This window comes from Mirounga leonina, unplaced genomic scaffold, assembly GCF_011800145.1.
Source record: "Mirounga leonina isolate KUSES-001 unplaced genomic scaffold, KU_Mleo_1.0 Mir_418, whole genome shotgun sequence".
Taxonomy (NCBI): domain Eukaryota; kingdom Metazoa; phylum Chordata; class Mammalia; order Carnivora; family Phocidae; genus Mirounga; species Mirounga leonina.
In genome coordinates, this window is record NW_023270739.1 from 5168052 (window position 1) to 5189898 (window position 21847).

At 43.9% G+C, this 21847-nt stretch overlaps 1 protein-coding gene across 3 annotated transcripts in view; it reads right to left on the reverse strand.

Annotated features, from left to right (window-relative positions):
- SGSM3 (small G protein signaling modulator 3) overlaps positions 1-14061 on the reverse strand; it is a 50532-nt gene extending 36471 nt beyond the window's left edge. For all 3 annotated transcript variants that reach the window (XM_034987458.1, XM_034987459.1, XM_034987455.1), the window contains exon 1: positions 13949-14061. The gene's annotated coding sequence lies outside the window, so the exon portion shown is untranslated. The remainder of the gene's footprint in view (positions 1-13948) is intronic.
- Positions 14062-21847: the final 7786 nt, after the last annotated feature.

Sequence of the window (21847 nt, forward strand, 5' to 3'; positions counted from 1 at the left end):
CCATAAAGTTTTGTTTGTTTGTTTGTTCATTTTGTGGACCTACCATTAGATAATCTACTGTTTTTGGTTACCTCTTTATATTTCCTACATAATACTGCTGATTTAATCAGGTCCACAGTTAAAACTTCTACATTGTAGGAATTACACTACCATTTTGAACTAACCACTGAAATTCTTGCCTCATCCAGCCCCAGGTAAGTTCTCACTGCTCATTGCTCTCTTAGCCCATGTTACTCCAGGAAACAAGCTCCATGCCATTTATCTTCACTATTGCTCAGCTGACTTTCATTCTTCTCTAAATGACTTTCTATCATGTTTCCTTCAGTGCTACATTCAAGTTTTTCCCCTATTTCTTCAGACCCCCCAACTGTTTTCTGCTGCCACTTACTTCCTCCCAGCTGATGACCTGCTTTCCACCTCGATGAAGCTGAGGTCATTTGGCTTAGGTTTCCTCCACTTCCTCCTCCTCCTGTCAAAACTGCCCCATCGGGGCGCCTGGGTGGCTCAGTCGTTAAGTGTCTGCCTTCACCTCAGGTCATGATCCCAGGGTCCTGGGATCGAGTCCCGCATCGGGCTCCCTGCTCCGTGGGAAGCCTGCTTCTCCCTCTCCCACTCCCCCTGCTTGTGTCCCCTCTCTCTGTGTCTGTCTCAAATAATTAAATAAAATCTAAAAAAAAAAACCAAACTGCGCCATCTTTTCACAGTTTTCTCTTTCCGCCTTCCTCTCAGAGGAAGAAGTAGTCTTCCTTCCTTCGCAGGCTAAGTCCTCCACCCGTAATAAGCTTCCACCATTTCCCAGGCTGCATCTCCAGCTTCCTCTCCACAGGCTTCAAGTGCAGCGCCCATGCTCAGATCGCCCGCATCCTTAATTACAACAAACCCAAATGAAGCAACTTGGACCCACTCAAACCTATCAGGCTGGCTCCCCTTCCTCGGCCGCCCTGCCACAGTATCAACGGCAGAGTCGAACCCTGCAACCACGCCTCCTCAGTCAACTTGCTCCTTAGGCTTTTTCCGCCTAGCTTCCTCCCTTTGCACCCAGACTTTCTGAAGTCTCCAGTGGTTTCCTTGTCACATATGGAATCCTCTTCCTTTGGCTTCATTTCCTTAAACTCCCTGCAGCATTTGACTGCTGACTCACCTGGGTTTCTTGAAACTGTTCTATGACTCTCAGAGCACCGACCTCACTGGTTTTCCTTCTCTACTTAACTGCTTCTTTGCTGACTCCTCTTCTTCCCCCTGACCCCCAAAGAAGACATTCCCCAAATCAGGCTTCTCTTTTTCAATGCACTCCGAATGGAGTCCTACTCGGGAATCCGTTCCTGCTCCTAAGGGGGATTTAGCTGTCATTGCTATACAGATACCCCACAAATCTCCACCTCTAGCCATGGCAACACTCCTGAGATTTCCAACTTCCTGCTGGATGGCTTCAGCTGACTTAATCCATTACACACTCGAAATCTGTTTTTCTCAAATGAATCTATTTTTATTCTATCCCAGATGATTCTTTTTGATTTTCCTATTTCTTCTCCGAAGACTCTCAGATTCTAAGCTTTTAGGAGAATTTCTGGCTCTTACTTTTGTCTTATTTTCACACTGAATCAGTTGCAAAGTCTACTGATTTTATGTTTAAAAGTATCTCTATCTCCACTGCCTTAATTCAGACCCTCACTGACACTTTTCTGGGCTATGGTAAATCTCCTGACAGGTTTCTGAGCTCCAGAATCTCCTTCCATTCATGTTAAATAAACACTGGATTAATCTCTGCTGAAGCACAGCTCTAATTACACGGTTCCCTCATCATCTTCAGCGGCCCCCAATCTACCTTCTGAGTCAGCTCCTATTTTCTCTGCACGTACCCTATGCTTCAGCCACCTGGACCACTCACTGCTATCTCAACATGTCTCCAGATCTTTATTCATATTGTTTCCTGCTTCAAAGGCCACCTCCCATTTCTGAATGTCCTGATTCTATCCATCTTTCAGTGCTCGGCTCAAATGCCACTTCTGTGAAGCTTTCTGTAGTCCTCTGAACATTTACTTGTACCCACCTAACGCCGCATACTTATATTTCTCTCATTTTTAACTAGTTGTGTCTACCTTAACTCTAATAACCTGGAAGCCTCCTTAAAGCCTGAATCCTCTTTAGCATTTAGTACTTAATAGGGATTCAATACATGTTTGCCAAGTGACAGGAATACACCTTCCTTAGTATTTTTGGATTTGGTGAAGAAGCAATGTTCACTTTATATATACATGGTACAGTGGGAGCAAGAAGTCCTAGGTTTGACAACTTGTTCTGCTGTGTGGCCTTTGGATAAAACATTTAATCTCTCATAGCCTCAGTTTCCCTATCAAGTAAATTACAGTATAGTGCCTACAGATTAAAGTACTGAGAAAGTACTTAGAACCCCTAGCACAGTTACACATACTTAGCATAGAGAAAATATTTTCCAAAGATGGGCCACAACAATATAACCTATCCCACATGTTTTTTGTTTTTTTTTTTAAGTAGGCTCTACGCCCGATGTGGGACTTGAACTCATGACTCTGAGATCAAGAGTATCATGCTCTATCAACTGAGCCAGTTTTAAGATTACTTAAAAATAAAATCCTGGGGCACCTGGGTGGCTCAGTTGTTAAGCATCTGCCTTTCAGCTCAGGTCATGATCCCAGGGTCCTGGGATCTAGCCCTGCTTCGGGCTCCCTGTTCGGTAGGAAGCCTGCTTCTCCCTCTCCCACTCCCCCTGTTTGTGTTCCCTCTCTTGCGGTCTCTCTCTGTCAAATAAATAAGTAAAATCTTGAAAAAAAAATCTTTTAAAAATAAAATCTTAAAAAAAAAAAAAGATCAGGGTGCCTGGGTGGCTCAGTCCGTTAAGCGTCTGCCTTTGGCTCAGGTCATGATCCCACAGTCCTGGGATTGAGTCCTGCGACAGGCTCCCTGTTCACTGGGAAGTCTGCTTGTCCCTCTCCCTCTGCCCCTCCCCTCCACTCTCCTTCCACCCCACCCCTCCCTGGCTCATGCTCTCTCTCTTAAATAAATAAATAAAATCTTAAAAAAAAAAAAAGATTGTTGTTTTGAGCCACTAAGTTCTGGGGTGACTGTTACAGAGCAACAGATAAACTAAAGAATTGGTAATACCTCCAGCTATTATTAATATAATGCCACTGTAAATTCCAGTCAGTTCCCTCCCACCCTTTACTTTTTCAAACTGACAAGACCTCATCTTTTTACTGTAACCTCACATAGCAGGCATCATTCTTTCATTTAACATAATAAGTGCTTACTCTGGGTCAGACCCCATTTTAAAATGACTCTGGAAGAGAACAGTGAACAAAACAAAATCCCTGCCTTGTGAAGTTTTTAGCCTAGTCAGGTAGAGAGACAGCCAAATGAATCTATAATGTTAAATAACAATTATTAATGTAATTTAATAAATTACAGTAATTTATACATAAGGGCTCTCATGTTTATTACTTGTCCTTCTAGAAACTAAAGGAATCTATATTCTACCAGAAAAGTACAGGGGCGCCTGGGTGGCTCAGTCGTTAAGCGTCTGCCTACGGCTCAGGTCATGATCCTGGGGTCCTGGGATCGAGTCCCACATCGGGCTCCCTGCTCAGCAGGAAGCCTGCCTCTCCCTCTCCCACTCCCCCTGCTTGTGTTCCTGCTCTAGCTATCTCTCTCTCTGTCAAATAAATAAATAAAATCTTAAAAAAAAAAGTACAAAGTATTTTGAACCATCTCAGTTTAAAATAAAGGATGGAATAATATTTTCTGTTTTGTTTCCAAAACATTTCTGAACAACACCTCATGCATTTGTTGGTCTTTCTGGCCACAGTGGCCAAGTAAATCTATAAATGCCAGGTCCCTTCATTAGATCTTAATTGCTCATTTTATCAAAGTAATTTGGAATTTTTTTGTTGTATCATTAAGCTTCTGGATTCACCTCTTAAATTTGTATAATTAATAGGGGCGCCTGGGTGGCTCAGTCATTAAGCGTCTGCCTTCGGCTCAGGTCATGATCCAGGGTCCTGGGATCGAGCCCCGCATCGGGCTCCCTGCTACACGGGAAGCCTGCTTCTCCCTCTCCCACTCCCCCTGCTTGTGTTCCCTCTCTCACTGTCTCTCTGTCAAATAAATAAAATCTTTAAAAAAAAAATTGTTTAATTAATATTTTAGTTTGCACTTTCCAGTTCCTAAATGCAGTATCTTGTTATTGTTAAAATACTTATGCTTTTCCCAATGGTTTATATAGATTAGTAAAAATTTCCTGTAACTTTTCCCCAAGCACTTGGTTCTTCTCAATATGGATGAATATAATGTGCTTGTATTATGTGAATCAATGTGAAAAGAAAATATAATTTACAAAAATAAAAGTTGAAGCAACTTTTAAATATACATACCTCATAAAAATACATTTGCATTCTGCGATATACATTTATTTAAACTCACTTCCAAACTTGACTATCCTGTTTATTTGCCTATAGCATTTTCTACCTATTCTTGAATCTCAAAACAAAAAGAAACCAAACACACCAAAAAAAACCCCACTCACACAAATCCACTAATATATTTTCTGGTTATAAAAGTCATAGATACTCATTGTGGAAAAGTTGGAAAATTCACACTTAACAAATGAATAAAGAAATGAATGCCCAGAGGCACCTGGCTGGCTCAGTTGGAGGAGCATCCGATGCCTGATCTTGGGGTCATGAGTTTGAGCCCCAAGTTGGGTGTAGACATTATAAAAAATAAATAGGGGTGCTTAGGTGGTGCAGTTGGTTGAGTGTCTGACTCTTGGTTTTGGCTCAGGTCATGATTTTGGGGTCATGAGATCGAGCCCCACTTTGGGCTCTGCGCTGAGTGTGGAGTCTGCCTGAGATTCTCTCTTCCTCTCTCTCTGCCCCCCGCCATTTGTGTGATTACTTAATCTCTTTCTCTCTCTCTCTCTCCCACTCACACACATACCGCATAAAGAAAATGTTAACAATCACACAAAAATATTTCCATCATCACAGAAAATTCTACTGCACACTGTTTCACTACTATACTGCCTCCCAGGACTGGTTTTTGTAGTGGATACATCTGGTCTCTGTCCATGGGACTACAATTCCATTGACCAGGCAAATATACATACATGAAATGACAAACACAAGGCCAGTTGAAAATAAGAGAATATGGGACGCCTGGGTGGCTCAGTCGTTAAGCGTCTGCCTTCCGCTCAGGTCATGGTCCCAGGGTCCTGGGATCAAGCCCCGCGTTGGGCTCCCTGCTCCGTGGGCAGCCTGCTTCTCCCTCTGCCACTCCCCCTGCTTGTGTTCCCTCTCTCGCTGTGTCTCTCTCTGTCAAATAAATAAAATCTTAAAAAAAAATGAGAATAAACCACAAATATTAATCAAAGTTCAAAGAAATAAAGAGATAACTACAGGTTGATATGGAAAAGCCTTCATAAAGGAGACAGATATTTACTTATTGACTTAATTCATTGAGGGATACGTATACATCGCACTAGGCACTGTAAGGGCCTGACCTAAGCAAGATTTAGAGGCACTACAGTTTGATAAGGAGATTAACTGTCAATCACCACCCTCCCCCCATTTCTGTCATTAATGAGCTGTATGATATTGGGATCTCTAGTCCTTATGAAGGGGATGATCTCATACTTCCAGTCCTAAAGTGCTGTGATCCAAAGAGAAGAAAAAGGCACCAGAGAGTAAGTAAAGCAACTGAAAAAGATCCAAAGTTGACAGAATGAGCTGTGTTCCCAGAACACAGAGTAGACCCAATGGTGATTTTGCGTTGAGGGAACAGTCACTCATTCGACATACATTTACTGAGTGCCTACTATGCGCCAGGGACTGTTCTCAAGTGATAAGGATACAACAGTGCTCAAAACAGATAAAAATCCCTTTTTTTCCCCTAGAATCTGGCATTCTAGAGGGGAAACAAGTAATTCAAAAAATAATTAAGATGCTATATTGTATGCCAGGTGATGATTAGTGCTACTGAGTAAAATGAAACAGGAAAAGGGATAGGCAGTTTCAGGAAGTAGCTATTTTAAATGAGGGGTTCAGGGCCGCCTGGGTGGCTCAGTCAGTTAGGTATCTGCCTTCAGCTCAGGTCATGATCCCAGAGTCCCCAGATCAAGCCCCACGCTGGGCTCCCTGCTCAGAGGGGAGTCTGCTTCTCCCTTTCCCTCTGCCCCTCCCCCTGCTCCTTCTCCCTCTGTCTCTCTCTCTCTCTCTCTTGCTCTCTCTCAAATAAATAAAATCTTTTAAAAAATTATAAATGAGGGGTTCAGGGAAGGCTCAATGAAATCTGAGCCAAGACCTGAAGAAAGTGAGGGGCTGAGTGAAGCAGAGGTCTGGGGGCAGAGCAAAGAGCAGCAGATAGCTGTAGTGAGGCAGGAACAGAGGAGACCAAGGTGGCAGAGTAGGGAAAGGCAAGAATGATTTGTTCTAGACTGATCTCTAGGTCTGAGTGTGGAGACACAGATTTCAGAATTGAAGGGAACTTTATAGGTCATTTAGTACAACTAACCATTAGATTATTAAACGCATCCTACTCTGCCCAAGTGACCATCTTGTCTTGGCTTGAACTATTTTATTTTTAAATATTTATTTATTTATTTACTTATTCATTTATTTAAAGTAAGCTCTACACCCAATGTGGGGGGCTTAAACTCACCACCCCGAGATCAAAGGTCAGACCATGCTCTACTGACTAAGCCAGCCAGGCACCCTGGCTTGAACAATTTTAGTGTATTTATCTACCTCCACAGACCAAGATAGCCTATCCATCCTTGAACAGCCCTGCTTTTAGACTTTAATTAGCACAGAAATCTGTTTTCTAGTAATGTCTACTCTTTATTCTTTTTAGGGACACTCTGTACACTACATGCTTCAGATGTCTGAAGATGAAAACCTTCAAGTCTTCTCTCATATTTCTCTTCTCTTTAGGTTAAAGTTAACTAGTTGTTTTAACTCTTTTCTAAGTGACATGGCCTTATGTCATGTAACAGTAAGTTAGGGAGTCTCAAATGCCAGCCAGAAAAACTGACTTTGGGTAACTTATATTATGTAATATAGGATTTATTGGAGAGATACAACGTAGGGCACAGAACTGAGGAAAAGCTAAAGAATCAGGTCTTTGAGGGGCGCCTGGGTGGCTCAGACATTAAGTGTCTGCCTTCGGCTCAGGTCATGGTCCCTGCTCAGAGGGAAGCCTGCTTCTCCCTCTCCCACTCCCCCTTCTTGTGTCCCTTCTCTCACTGTGTCTCTCTCTGTCAAATAAATAAATAAAATCCTAAAAAAAAAAAAAAAGAATCAGGTCTTTGGAAACAAACACAAAGCAGCTCTAATATCCACATATTAGGAATTAATCCATGGTTGTGATGAAGGAGGTTTGTCACTGTGTCATTCAACCTAAGATTCAAATTAAAGGAGGAACACGTCTATTTGCCTAACATCTATTGGCCTAACTTGGTCACGTGCCCACCACTTAACTCGGTTAGGGATGGACTGTTTCCTCAAAGCAAAACGGAGTTGCTATTCCCAGAAAAACCTAGACTAGACGCTGAGCCGACCAAAACAACTTATGTACACTAAACTCTCTCAAAATGTGATGCCTCAAATCCAACATAAGAATCAGGTATGGAGGAGGAGCAAAGCCAAGGTATTCCCCCCACACTTGCTGTATGAACCTTGGGCAAGTTACCAAACTCTGCCTCAGTTCCTATCTGTAAGACAGCGATGGTCACAACAACACTTTGTTGTACTTGTGGCAACCAAATAAGAAAATGTATGTGAAAAGCTTTATAAACTCAAAGCTCACTATAGTAGCCAACACTTATTGACCATCTGTCGCATACAGAGATTATTTTAGGTAATCTTCAAAACAACCCTATGAAGTAGACGGTCAGGAGCACAAACTCTGGAGTCTGACTAGCCAGGTTCAAATCCTCACTCCGTCACTTATTTGTGTGACCTTGAACAAGTTACTTAGCATGTCTGTGACTGTTTCCTCACCTTAAGTGGGGGTAATTCTAATAATATACAGTGTGATTGTGAAGACTGAGGTAATATAAGTAAAATTCTTAGACCTATGCCTAGTATATAATAAACACCCAATAAATATTAGTAATACTATGACTGGTGGTAGTAGTAGTAGTACTTATCCCAATTTTACAAATGAGCAAAATGAGGCACTGGTAAGTTACAGCACTTGAATCAAAGTTTATTTATTTATTTATTTTTAAAAGATTTTATTTATTTATTTGACAGAGAGAGAGAGAGCGAGAGCAGGAACACAAGCGGGGAGTGGGAGAGGGAGAAGCAGGCCTCCCGCCAAGCAGGGAGCCCGACGCAGGACTCGATCCCAGGACCCTGGGATCATGACCTGAGCTGAAGGCAGATGCTTAATGACTGAGCCACCCAGGCACACCAAGTTTTCAAAGTTTAAAGTGGTAGAGCAGAATTTGAACTTCATTGTAGGTACTCTTAATTACTATACTCCACAGACTTGAAGTGAAAAAAAAAAAAAAGTGGTATTTGGACTTTAACCCTAAACTCAAGTCACACAAATTAAGGATATTTACAAATGAAACTCAAACATAAGAAGAGGGAAATGAACTGCTTATACATATCTTTAGAATTTTACTAGAAGCCTAACCAGCTATCTAGAAAAGACCAGGAATACTCCTATCATTTTGTTAAGAAAAAGTCTTCTCTTAGCCCAGTTGGAAATCAGGCCCTTCCCAGGGGTAAGCCTTCTGATTAGAGCTTTCAATCTTTTTTTTTTTAAGATTTTATTTTTAAGTTATCTCTATAACCAACATGGGGCCTGAATTTATAACCCCAAGATCAAACGTTGCATGCTCCACCAACTGAGCCAGCCAGGCACCCCTTAATCTCATTTCTAATGTTACTCTTATGGACAAAGTTATTTAATGATTCCAAAGAAGTTAACTTCCCAAAACAATTCACATTAGCAGAGGAAAAAAACACACACAGAATACCTGCATCACACTGAGAAAAAGGAGAAATGTGTTTATAACTGTGAGAGAGGCATAATGTTAGAAGACCCAGTTAACTGTGCCTACCAAAAAAAGTAAATGTCACTCCTCATTTATGAATTAAGACCATCAAGGAACCTAATGTTCAAAAAGAAGGAGAGGTGATTATACGTATACTAGTCAAACAATAGTGTCTTCAAAATCAGTTCATAAGCGGGCGCCTGGGTGGCTCAGTCATTAAGCGTCTGCCTTCGGCTCAGGTCATGATCCCAGGGTCCTGGGATCGAGTCCCGCGTCGGGCTCCCTGCTTGGCGGGAGGCCTGCTTCTCCCTCTCCCACTCCCCCTGCTTGTGTTCCTGCTCTCGCTATCTCTCTGTCAAATAAATAAATAAAATCTTAAAAAAAAAAAATCAGTTCATAAGCCACACTAAAAGTAAGCTTCATTCAGTCTTATGGTACTGAGAGTACTACCATGTTCTGAATACAACATCCTATGAGGTATTCATTCATCAAATATTTACTGATCACCTACCACTGTTCTAGAAGAGGTGAGGTGGTGAAAAAATAAAGGCCCTACTCTCATAGAGCTTACACTGTAAGCATGTATTTTAAAAAAAGAAATTGAGGCTCAGTTCCCAGCTCTGTTAGACTCTAAAACCTACACTACATATTTTGTTTTTATTTATTTTTATTTTTTTTATTTTTAAAGATTTTATTTATTTATTTGAGAGAGAGAGAATAAGAGAGAGAGAGCATGAGGTGGGGAGGGTCAGAGGGAGAAGCAGACTCCTCACTGAGCAAGGAGCCCGATGCGGGACTCGATCCCGGGACTCCAGGATCATGACCTGAGCCGAAGGCAGTCGCTTAACCAACTGAGCCACCCAGGCGCCCTACACTACATATTTTGACTGTATCATCTCCCACTGGCAAGATACAGCTTCTCCTAAAAATCCACACCTAAACATGCAGTCCTGACAGCCCTGTCTGCAACAATTTAGGGTTCCTCTCTGTTGGCAGTTCAGTGTCACTTTCTCAGTGAAGTGTTCTTCCCCCAACTTCCAACAGCAAAGACTGCTGGGTCAGCAGTTTAACACATCATACTGACAAGAATTAAATTCTTTTTCTCCTTCATTAGTCCCTAAACTCCCTCAGGGCAAGAACCATGTCTCAGCCTCTTTGTTATGTCTAGAAGATGGTACAGCAAATAGCCAATAAGTAGCTGAGTGGAGCTCATGAGAACATTTCGACAGAGTAGAAGGTGGAAGCTAGATTGCAATGAACTAAGGAGTCAAAGAAAGAGAGGGGAATAGTGTTTGCTCTTCAAGAACAAGTCGAGAAAGGAAAAGGAGGGAAATGGAAGTAGTCTGAAGGAGAAATGTGATCACAGGAAAGTTTTTTACTTTTTTAAGAATGAGAAAAATTTGAATATATTTGTTGGTAAGGTAGTGCAGCATAGTAGAAAGAACAGGGATGGCAGAGTCAGATAGGCTTGAATTTGAATTCTGGCCCTGTCACTTACTATGTCTGTAGGCAAATCTGCACTTCAACTTACACATAAAATGAGAATGATAATACCTACACCTCACGGTGACAATGACAGCATGTGGCAAACAGAAGTAATCCAATAAATGGTATCGATGACTATTACTATATGCAGAAGCCCGGACTCTGGTGTTCTAACCCCTCCTACATAGCTTGTGCTTCAATGCAGATTTCCTATCTCAGTCTATATGTAATATGTGATGGCAAAGAAACAGGATCCTTATTTCTTCTGTGTGTACCACCCTCTGTGCTATTCCACTTCTTTGTGACAGTCTGGATGAGCTCATGAATGGCTACTATGGAAAACTACTGACGTCACCAGCTGAGGAAATAGAGACAATGTGGAGAAGCAGCAGATGAAACTGATGTTAAATCATCAAATGTACAAGATTCTGGGCTCCTGCCAAAACTCATTGAGAACTAGGAAGAGAGAAACCGAAAACACACACACACAGAACATTGTTTAACTTCCTAAGCCAACAAGGTGTTCCCAGCATCCACCCCAGGCACAGAAAGATGGCTGTATGATAAAAGAGATGGTTCTCGGGGCGCCTGGGTGGATCAGTCAGTTGAGCGTCCGGCTCTTGGTTTAAGCTCAGGTTGCGATCTTACAATCGTGGGATCAAGCCCCGCATGGGGCTCTGCACTCAGTGCAGAGTCGGCTTCAGATTCCCTCTCTATCAAATAAATAAAATCTTTAAAAAAAGAGAGAGAGGGAGAGAGAGATAGTTCTCTCCTGAGTTCCTTTCTCAGTATTTCACCTTCATGTCAGATTCATTTCTGTGAGGTGCTACTCCAGTACACCAACTTTTCTGTCATCTGGCAAGTTCCCAAATTCACAAGATTAGGTATGCTTTTTTTATATTAAAATAATTTTTGTTCACAGCCTTTTAAAGTTAATGCTCTCATGCTCACATCAGTAGCACATATACTAAAGTTAATGCTCTGATCATGGGTCATGTTCACCTGTTACCATATCTGATCAACAGAAACACCTCACACCCTCCTCCTAACCGAATCACACATCTCCATGCTTAAAAAGGGACACAGGGAAGAGGACTAAAGCCCAGCTACTGTGACAATTAGTGATGAAAAGGCTACATACAGCTAGGATTATCGGAATACAGGAAAGATACTGACTTCCATTTAGAATCGATTACAAATTAATCATGGAGAACAGAAACGAATATATAAAACAAAGATGATATAATTACTGGTTAGAGTTCAGAGAAAACTGGAACATAAGGAAAAGAAGATGAGGAAGAAAAGTAGGAAATGTATGTGTATCTACAAACTTTTCTTTTTTTTAAAGATTTTATTTATTTGACAGAGAGAGACACAGTGAGAGAGGGAATACAAGCAGCGGGAGTGGCAGAGGGAGAAGCAGGCTCCCCGCTGAGCAGGGAGCCCGACGCGGGGCTCGATCCCAGGACGCTGGGATCATGACCCGAGCGGAAGGCAGACGCTCTACGTACGACTGAGCCACCCAGGCGCCCCATGTATCTACAAACTTAATTACAGGGGCGCCTGGGTGGCTCAGTCGTAGAGCGTCTGCCTTCCGCTCGGGTCATGATCCCAGCGTCCTGGGATCGAGCCCCGCGTCGGGCTCCCTGCTCAGCGGGGAGCCTGCTTCTCCCTCTGCCTCTGCCTGCCTCTCTGCCTACTTGTTCTCTCTCTCTCTGTGTCAAATAAATAAATAAAATCTTTAAAAAAACAAAACAAAACAAAACAAAACTCAGAAGTCCTTCAACAAAATTAAAAAATTTTAAAAAAACTTAATTACAAACATAATCACTAAAAGCTACAAGTAAGGGCACCTGGGTGGCTCAGCTGATTAAGCGTGTGACTGGGTTTCGGCTCAGGAGGTGATCTTGGGGTCGGGGGATCGAGCCCCAAATGGGGCTCTGTGCTGAGGACGTAGTTTGCTTCAGATTCTCTCCCTCTCCCTCCATCCCTCCCCCGGTCTGCTCCCTCTAAGATAAATAAACAAAACACACATATATATATAAAATAAAAGCTACAAGTAAACAAGTCAAAATTGGAAATTCAGTTTTTGTGAATCAGAGTCTTACCAGGAACTTGAGTTTACCAAGAAAGAAAAAGGGTAAAGAATATTCCAGGACACTTCTTTTTGTTTGTTTGTTTTAAAGATTTTATTTATTTATTTATAGGACAGAGAGAGACACAGCGAGAGAGGGAACACAAGCAGGGGGAGCGGGAGAGGGAGAAGCAGGCTCCCCGCTGAGCAGGGAGCCCGATGCAGGGCTCGATCCCAGGACCCTGAAATCATGACCTGAGCTAAAGGCAGACGCTTAACTGACTGAGCCACCCAGGCGTCCCTTTTCTTTTCTTTTTAAATTGTATTTATTTTTTTGACAGAGAGAGACATAGCGAGAGCAGGAACACAAGCAGGGGGAGTGGGAGAGGGAGAAGCAGGCTTCCCGCTGAGCAGGGAGCCCGATGCGGGGCTCGATCCCAGGACCCCAGGATCACGACCTGAGCCGAAGGCAGACGCATAACGACTGAGCCACCCAGGCGCCCCCCCAGGACACTTTTAATAACCCACCAAAACCCAAAAAGCCAGCAACCCACCACAAATTTCATGTGCAGCACAAGACTGGAAACCGACAGTCACCCGTCGCAGAAAAGAAACTTTACAACATCTTTTCTTCCTCCATATAAAACCCATCCTGGATCATTAGGTATAACTTTCGGAATTCCAATCCTAACTACTCTGAGTGACCTCGGCTAATAGATGCCTCAGTTTCCCCAATGTTAAAATACACACATTACAGCGAGTCTCGGCCCGAATCCGAGCCTGTGTTCTGACTCCGCACCTGAATCTTCAACGTCAAGTCACGAGTTAAGCCTGAGGAAGAGCCCGCAGCTTAAATGTGCCCGAGGAAAAGAAAAGAAAAGAAAAGAAAAAGAAAAACAGTCCCCCCTGCCTCCCCCGCCTGAGGTGCGGTTTCTGTAAAACCGCTCGCAGCTGCGGAGGGGGAGGTATGTACTCGGGCTCGAGCCCCCAGGACACGGAGGCTCGGGCGCCGGTGGCCCCCGCTCCCGCTGGTCGCGCGGGAGGCCGCCCCCGCCCCGGGCGGGGACGCGGGGGCTCAGCGACACGCGGGTCCGAGCCCCGCCGCCGCCCCGCACCGCCAGAGCCCGCGCCTGGCGCCCCCGGCCGGCGCCCCCTCCCACGCGGGCACCGCGAGGTCCGGCCCCGCCGCTCTCCCGGCCGCGGGCGGTGCTTCTCCCCCCGCCTGCCCGTCAGTCCGTCCGTCAATCGGTCGGTCCATGGCCGCCCCCGCGACCCCACCTGAGGGGCAGGTGAGGGCGCCGGGCTCCACAGACCCAGCGAGTCTCCGCCGACCTCTCCCTCCGCACACTCACCTGCCCGGCGCGGGACGTCCAGCTGCCCGGCCGCCGCCAGCCGGCCCTCACCTCAATGCCAAGCCGGGTCGGCTCGCGGCTCCACAGCTCAGACCCAGTCGGCGCTCGGTGGCGCCACCGCGCACGCGCGCCGAGCCGAGCGGGGGAGGGGGGTTGCCGTTGAGGATGCTGGGGGCTGTAGTCCTCCGGGGCCAGTGGACTGCGGCGGCGCTGGGGTCTGCGCGCTCCCGGACCGCACACACGAGGCTCCTTTCCAAGCTGAGACTCGGTCCCCCGGCGGACATGGGGGGTGGGGGAAGGGGGCGCACAGAAGCCCTTCGGAGCTCAGCGATACCCACTGGCCTTCGTCTGCACTGCAGCCCGAGGAGCTCAGGGCAATATGGGCTGCACCAGAGGTTAAGGATGCGGGATAGATGGGACGCCTGGGTGGCTCAGTTGGTTGGGCGTCTGCCTTCGGCTCAGGTCATGATCCCAGGGTCCTGGAATCGAGCCCCGCATCGGGCTCCCTGCTCGGCGGGAAGCCTGCTTCTCCCTCTCCCACTCCCCCTGCTTGTGTTCCCTCTCTCGCTGTGTCTCTCTGTCGAATAAATAAAATCTTTAAGAAAAAAAAAAAGTATGTGGGATTGATGGGGCAGGACTCTGGAAAAAGAGCGGCCCTTACTTGATGCTCATTTTCTAAATATTTAAGTGCCTTCTTCACAGGTGTACAAAACCAGCCCTAGACCAGCCTGAACCACTCTTACACAAGTCACAGGCCCTGCAAGGAGCCACAAATTGGAACAAACTTGGTTGAGGGCCTGCCGGAGAAATGCACTCTCCAGGCATGTATAATGCAGTGGGTGCAGTCAGAGGCTGCGTTTGGGTCATTCAACCATGCTAACGCTTAGCTCATCCATAAAATGAGAGTGTGAACTTATGGTTGTGAGAACTAGATGCTGTTTGAGAAAATGTTAAAGTACAGTACAAATGAACAGTCCAGGAAGATAGCAGGCCCATCCCCATTTGATATCCAGGTCCTAGTAGATGTCAGATTCTATCCTGAAAAGAATGTGTTGGGGTGCCTGGTGGCTCAGTCTGTAGAGCATGGCACTCAATCTTGGGGTTGAAATTTGATCCCCATGTTGGGTGTAAAGATTACTCTTAAAAAAATAAAATCTTAAAAAAGAAAAAGAAAACGTGCTTACCACCTTTTAGGAAGGTCATCAAAAGCTACAATAGTATTTCAGGAATGTTCTTTTAGAAATTTCTCCCTACCCTGAAGAGATAAATTTAGTTTTAGAGCTGCTTATTAACCTAAGCATGGGTTCCCAATGGTGTTCCAAGGGAGTGATGCCTGGGTCAAGGAATGGAACCATCGTCCACACAGATAGCAAGGCAAACTCAGTTGTGACCTCACTGTATTATGCTCACTTTGCAAAGCAATTTCATGTTATTTAACGTCCCTGTGAAAGCTGGGTGAATTTTATCATTTGAATTTTACAGAGTACACTGGCAAAACTAGTAAGTGGCAGAGCAGAGATCTGCACCCAGTTTCTGGGGCCAAGTTCACTTTCCTTCTCAAATTCTGCTTTCTTAAACTGAACGCCCCCCCCCCCCCCCCAACCCATTGCCTTAGAGCAATGAATTCCAGCCTTTTAAGTGTGGTAACATCCTTTTCTCTCATCTCATAACTGTTGCAGGAGCTATGTTTCTTAAGTTTATCTTTGTGGGGGAACACAATTTCTTGAGACAGTTGTCATGTCAGTGTCAAAACTCAATGGTTAAGTAATGCTAGCTTCAGCACGGTCCCCTTAGGTTTTTACAATGAACGATTAGCATTTCATCTTTGCAACTTTCCCTACACACTTAATAGGGAATTAAGAACTTGTCAACACTTGCTAAATAAAGCTTCTAGCCCTCCCCTGGCATTCCAGTGGAACATTTATCAAAGATCAATACTGGGGCGCCTGGGTGGCTCAATCGTTAAGCAGCTGCCTTCGGCTCAGGTCATGACCCTGGGGTCCTGGGATCGAGCCCCGCATCAGGCTCCCTGATTGGCAGGAAGCCTTCTCCCTCTCCCACTCCCCCTGCTTGTGTTCCCTCTCTCGCTGTGTTTCTCTCTGTCAAATAAATAAATTAAAAAATCTTAAAAAAAAAAAGATCAATACTGGGTAGGCCAGGGGCACCTGGCTGGCTCATTCTGTGGCACATGTGACTCTTATAATCTCAGGGTGGTGAGTTTAAGCCCCACATTGGGTGTAGAGATAATATAAAAAAAAATACTGGGAAGGTCCAACAGCCACAGGAGATAGAAAACCAGTACTTCCCTTTTAAAAGATGGTAGACTAGCTAACAATTCTATGAAACTTCCTTATTTGTAAGTTCTGTGTGAGAATTCTATATACACATTTCACCTCCATTAGAGAACAAAAGAGAAAGAAAAATGCCACATTCTTAAAAGCTTCCTAGGACGCCACTCAAGGCAAAGCCTTTCTCAATTTGTGCCACAGGAAGGGTGGATGGAGCCAGGCATATTGAAGAAATTCAGCCAAGCACCAAGCTGGTGGGAAGAGCAGCATCTGTATCATGATGAAGGGTGGATTACAAGATGATAAAACCAAGGGAAGCAGAGTGGATTTGTTGAAGTTACATCTCAAGAGCACCTTTTCTCAGTGGTACTTAATGAACTTTGCATGTATTCAGATGTTAAACGGTATATATCCCATTACTAAGGAGCCATTCAGCACTTTGCTCCATAAGCTCCAGGAGGGCAGACTGGCTTGTTCACCGTTGTACTCCCAGTATACAGTAGGGTGCTGAAAAAAAAATGTGTTCATGTATGAAATCGGGGGGCGCCTGGGTGGCTCAGTTGGTTAAGCAGCCGACTCTTGATTTCGGTTCAGGTCATGATCTCGGGGTCCTGGGATCGAGCTCCATATCAGGCTCCACGCTCAGCAAGGAGTCTGCTTAGGACTCTCTCTCCCTCTCCCCCTCCCTCTCAAATAAATAAATCTATTTTTTTTTAATTTTATTTATTTATTCATGAGAGACAGAGAGAGAGGCAGAGGCAGAGGGAGAAGCAGGCTCCCTGCGGAGCAGGGAGCCCGATGCGGGACTCGATCCCAGGACCCTGGGATCATGACCTGAGCTGAAGGCAGACGCTTAACCGACTGAGCCACCCAGGCGTCCCTCAAATAAATAAATCTTAAAAAAAAAAAGTATGACATCTGGATCAGAAACAAGATATCTTATAAATACCTATTTCTTCCAGGTTATCACTAAAGAAATGCTTTTCTAAACATGAAGTATGATTTAACCCCTTTCTTGAAAGAAATGAGTAACTTATTTAAGGAACTATGGAATGAATCCCTTTGAGATCTGTTCTTTATGTTTGCATTTCTGCTTTATATATTTTATTTTTTTAAAGATTTTATTTTTAAATTATCTCTACCCCCAACGTGGGGCTCGAACTCACAACCCTGGGATCACAACAATCACTTGCTCCACCGACTGAGCCAGCCAGGCGCCCCTGCTTTATGTATTTTAAGTACACCCGGCCTGTGCTCTACAATCGGCACTATCCTAATTACAACTTTTTAAAGTTTAAAGCGAAACTACTAGTTAAACAATTAGTGTTTAAAGCCGTGGGAGAGGCATAACACTTTCCCATGGTTTTAAACTTCTCAAGACCCTAGAGCCACAGCAACGAAAGGCTAGATCATTTGTGGATGGAAACACTCGGGTCAGTCATGGTCCCCAAATTCTGTCTTGACTTCTAGTTATGTTCCAGATTAGCTAAATTTGAGCTAAATTTTGTGTCCATTAGACCACACCTCTGATAAAGAACATACCTTGTAAGTAATATATATGAATCCCAGTACTTAAAAATGCTATCATGATGAAATGTAATTTGTTCTATATGGGAATCCTAGAACAAAAAAAGGACATTAGCTAAAAACTAAGGACTTTATTTGATAATGTACCAATATTGGTTCATTAACTGTGATGACTATACCACACTAATGCAAGACGTTAATAAGGAACATCAAGTGTGGCATATGGGAACTTTGTACTATCTTTGCAATATACAAATATTCTAAAATTTAAATAAAAATTGCACTAAAAACTTGAAAAAAGGGGCGCCTGGGTGGTTCAGTTGGTTAAGTGTCTGCCTTTGCCCCAGGTTATGATCCCAGGGTCCTGGGATCAAGCCCCACGTCGGGCCCCCTGCTCACTGGGGGGGGGGGTCTGCTTCTCCCTCTGCCCCTCCCTCCACTTGTGCTCTCTAATAAATAAAATCTTAAAAAAAAAACCCTTGAAAAAATACACAAAAGCCAAAAGAAAATAAAAACCACCTTAAACTCATCACCCAAGAAACCACAGTGTTTCATTATATAATTTTATTATTATTTTACTTTCTCTCTCTCTCTAAGTAAACTCTATGCCAACATGGGGCTTGAACTCATGGCCCCAGGATTAAGAGTCCCATGCTCCACCAACTCAACCAGCCAGGTGCACCAACTTTTCCTATTTATTTTTTATGCTGGCTCATTCCCCATTCTTTGGTTGGGGTTTAAGTTCAGAATATACTCTCTGCCATGGCAGGCAAACCAAAACAACAGCATCCTCCTCAAATGTTAGCCTGCTCCCTGACTGGCTGGTGAACTCTCCCCAGCTCAGAAAGGAAAATGACATTTCCTGAGTACCTTCTTCACGTCAGACTCTATGCTACGCAATTTCAGTCAGCTAGTGCTCACATCTATCCAGGATTCACATCACCAATCTGGAGGCACTGTACCTGTGCTTCCACTTAAGGACATGAGACTCTTCTGGTTATCAAATGCCAGGGGAAGAGAGCAGTATGTACCTGGGTACCCGTCTGCGGCTGAACAGAAGGTGGTTACCTCACAGTCTGCCCAGATCCTGATTTCTGGATGATTCAAATCCTGGAGTTCAGATCACTGGTTAACTGAATTCAATCTAATTTTTGAGAAGGCCTGAGTGCTCTCTTCTCAGCCAACCTGCAGTCCACCCAAACGCCCTTAATTAAAATGTTACACGGGGGGGTTGCCTGACTGGCTCAGTCAGTGGAGTATGTCACTCTTCATCTTGCAGTCCTAAGTTTGAGTCCCACGTTGTGTAAAGATTACTTAAAAAAAAATTTTAGGGGGCGCCTGGGTGGCTCAGTTGGTTAAGCGACTGCCTTCGGCTCAGGTCATGATCCTGGAGTCCCTGGATCGAGTCCCGCATCGGGCTCCCTGCTCAGTGGGGAGTCTGCTTCTCCCTCTGACCCTCCCCCCTCTCATGCTCTATGTCTCTCATTCTCTCTCTCTCAAATAAATAAATAAAATCTTAAAAAAAAAAAAAAATTTTAGGGGCACCTGGGTGGCTCAGTCGTTAACCTGGGTGGCTCAGTCGTTAAGCGTCTGCCTTTGGCTCAGGTCATGATCCCAGGGTCCTGGGATCGAGCCCCACATTGGGCTCCCTGCTCAGTGGGAAGCCTGCTTCTCCCTCTCCCACTCCCCTTGCTTGTGTTCCTGCTCTCGCTCTCTCCCTGTCAAATAAATAAAATCTTTAAAAAATAAAAATTAAAAAATTAAAAATAAGTAAAATTTTAATTAAAAAATAAAATCTTTTTAAAAAATGTTAAATGGGAAGGGCACCTGGCTGGCTCAGTTAGTGGAGTATGCAACTCTTGATCTTGGGGTTATGCATTCAAAGCCCCACGTTGGGTGTAGAGATTACTTAAAAAAATTAAAAAAAAATTTTTTTTTAACGTTAAATGGGAAAGTAAGAGCAGATAACAAAATTACCCTTGATAGTATAATTTAAGCATGTTAATATAAAAACAAAAGAGACTAGAAGAGGAAAGAAGACATTATAAACCCACCCAAATAGCCCAGGAAGAAAAACCAGCCAAACCACCAATTACTAGAGATCAGAGGTCTAACAATCACAAGACTGTCATCTTATTTCCTTATTTTCTGTGAGAAAATTCAAGTAAAATCCATGGTATCCAGTATCCCCAGTGTGTCTGGTGTATAACATAAGTTCTCAGATCAGCTGAGTTAATGATCAAATGAGTTAATTCTTTGCACCAGACCCAGCAGTTTCAAACATCCCCTCAAGATTCACACGATAGGGGGGCTGCTGGGGGGCTCAGCTGGTTTAAGTGTCTGCCTTCGGCTCAGGTCATGTTCCTGGGGTCCTGGGATCAAGCAGTTCATTCGGGTTCCCTGCTCAGTGGGGAGCCTGCTTTTTCCTCTCCCTCTGCCCCTCCCCTCCAACTTGTGCTCTCTATCTCAAATAAATAAATAAAAAATCTTAAAATATATATATATTTTATTTATTTATTTGAGAGAGAGACAGAGAGGATCATGACCTGAGCCAAAGGCAGTTACTTAACCGACTGAGACACCCAGGTGCCCAAAAAAAAAAAAAAAAAAAAAGATTCATACGAGAGGAATAATAGACTGTTTCTGAAAGAGTTGAGACCTTCTATGGCTCCATGCTCTCCAAGCTTGCTTGCTACCCCGAATTGCATTTAGAATTTGGTTTCAAGGATTGTCTCCTAGTCTCCTTTCCAATAGGTTGAGCTCTTTACTCCAGACTACCTTTGATTGTGTATGGTTGGAGTCAACTCAGCCTCTCTTCCCTCTCAACATTCCCATTCCTGACAACTAGGTAGTCTGGCTTCTGATTGAGCTGAAGGGAAAGAATGTGGTGGGGTAGAGGGAGAATCACTAACTCATAGCAGCTTCACTGTCTGGGCCCAAACCAGCCTCTCAACAATGGGTATGGGTCTCAATTGTGTCTCTTGGGGGGATGCCTTGGTGGCTCAGTCAGTTAAGCGTCTGCCTTTAGCTCAGGTCATGATCCCAGGGTCTTGGGATCAAGTCCCAAATTGGGCTCCTTACTCCATGGGGAGCCTGCTTCTCTCTCTGCCTGCTGCTCCCCCTGCTTGTGCTGTCAAATAAATAAAATAAAATAAAAATTGTGTCTCTTGAGACAACAGCTACCTAAGTCACTCTTCTCCCTCAAAGTGGTATTTGAAGCGCTGACAAGTTTTCTCTTAAAGGATCAAGTGCCCTAACATTCCTTTGCCACTCCTCATAGGACAAGGTCTCCTTTGGAGGTTGGCTCTCTAGTTTATCTCTGTTCCTCAGACTGGGTGTCCAAAATGGAACATAATGCCATGGGTGTGGAACAGTAAGACTACAGTGGAGTTTAAGCCTAATTTACTTACATTTATCTTAATTTTTTCTTCTTAGTTTTGGCCACATCATTTCAATCTACTTTAGGTTAGATAAAATTTTAGTTATCTTACCAAATACATGTATCAGTTAATTGTCCTAGTTTTGTGTTATCTGCAAATCTGATAAATACACTTTTCATTTTCATCTATGCTGAAACAATATGTAGAATTGCACAGGGCTAAGGACAGAGGTCTGTGGACTAACACCAGTGCTCTCCTTCCTAATGATCTTCTTTGGCTACAGCTGGTTCAATCACCTATCAATCTGTGTAACCAGGATTAAAGATTGTCAAATGCCCTGATGAAATCAACAGACCCAATTAGCATTTCTCCGACATACAAGCTTTACCAAAAGATAAAGTGAGTTTGGGTACAACTTGAGCTGAGTAAGCCTGAGAATTTACTGTAGCTCTGACTTTCATTATATATTCTGGCAAAACATAACCGGATACCAAAGGTATCCAACCACACTGAATCAGAGTCCAGTTATTTTGCTAGACACAGATCAAATTTACCAATTTGATCTCATCAAATTATCAGATGAGAGGGCCAGTTTGCTTACTCCCTCACAATCAAGTGAGCATGTGAAACTAGGCTGGCTGGACACCATGCCTGAAAGAACAGAGCAAACTATGAACTACAGGCTGTGTTGCTGTAGAAAACAG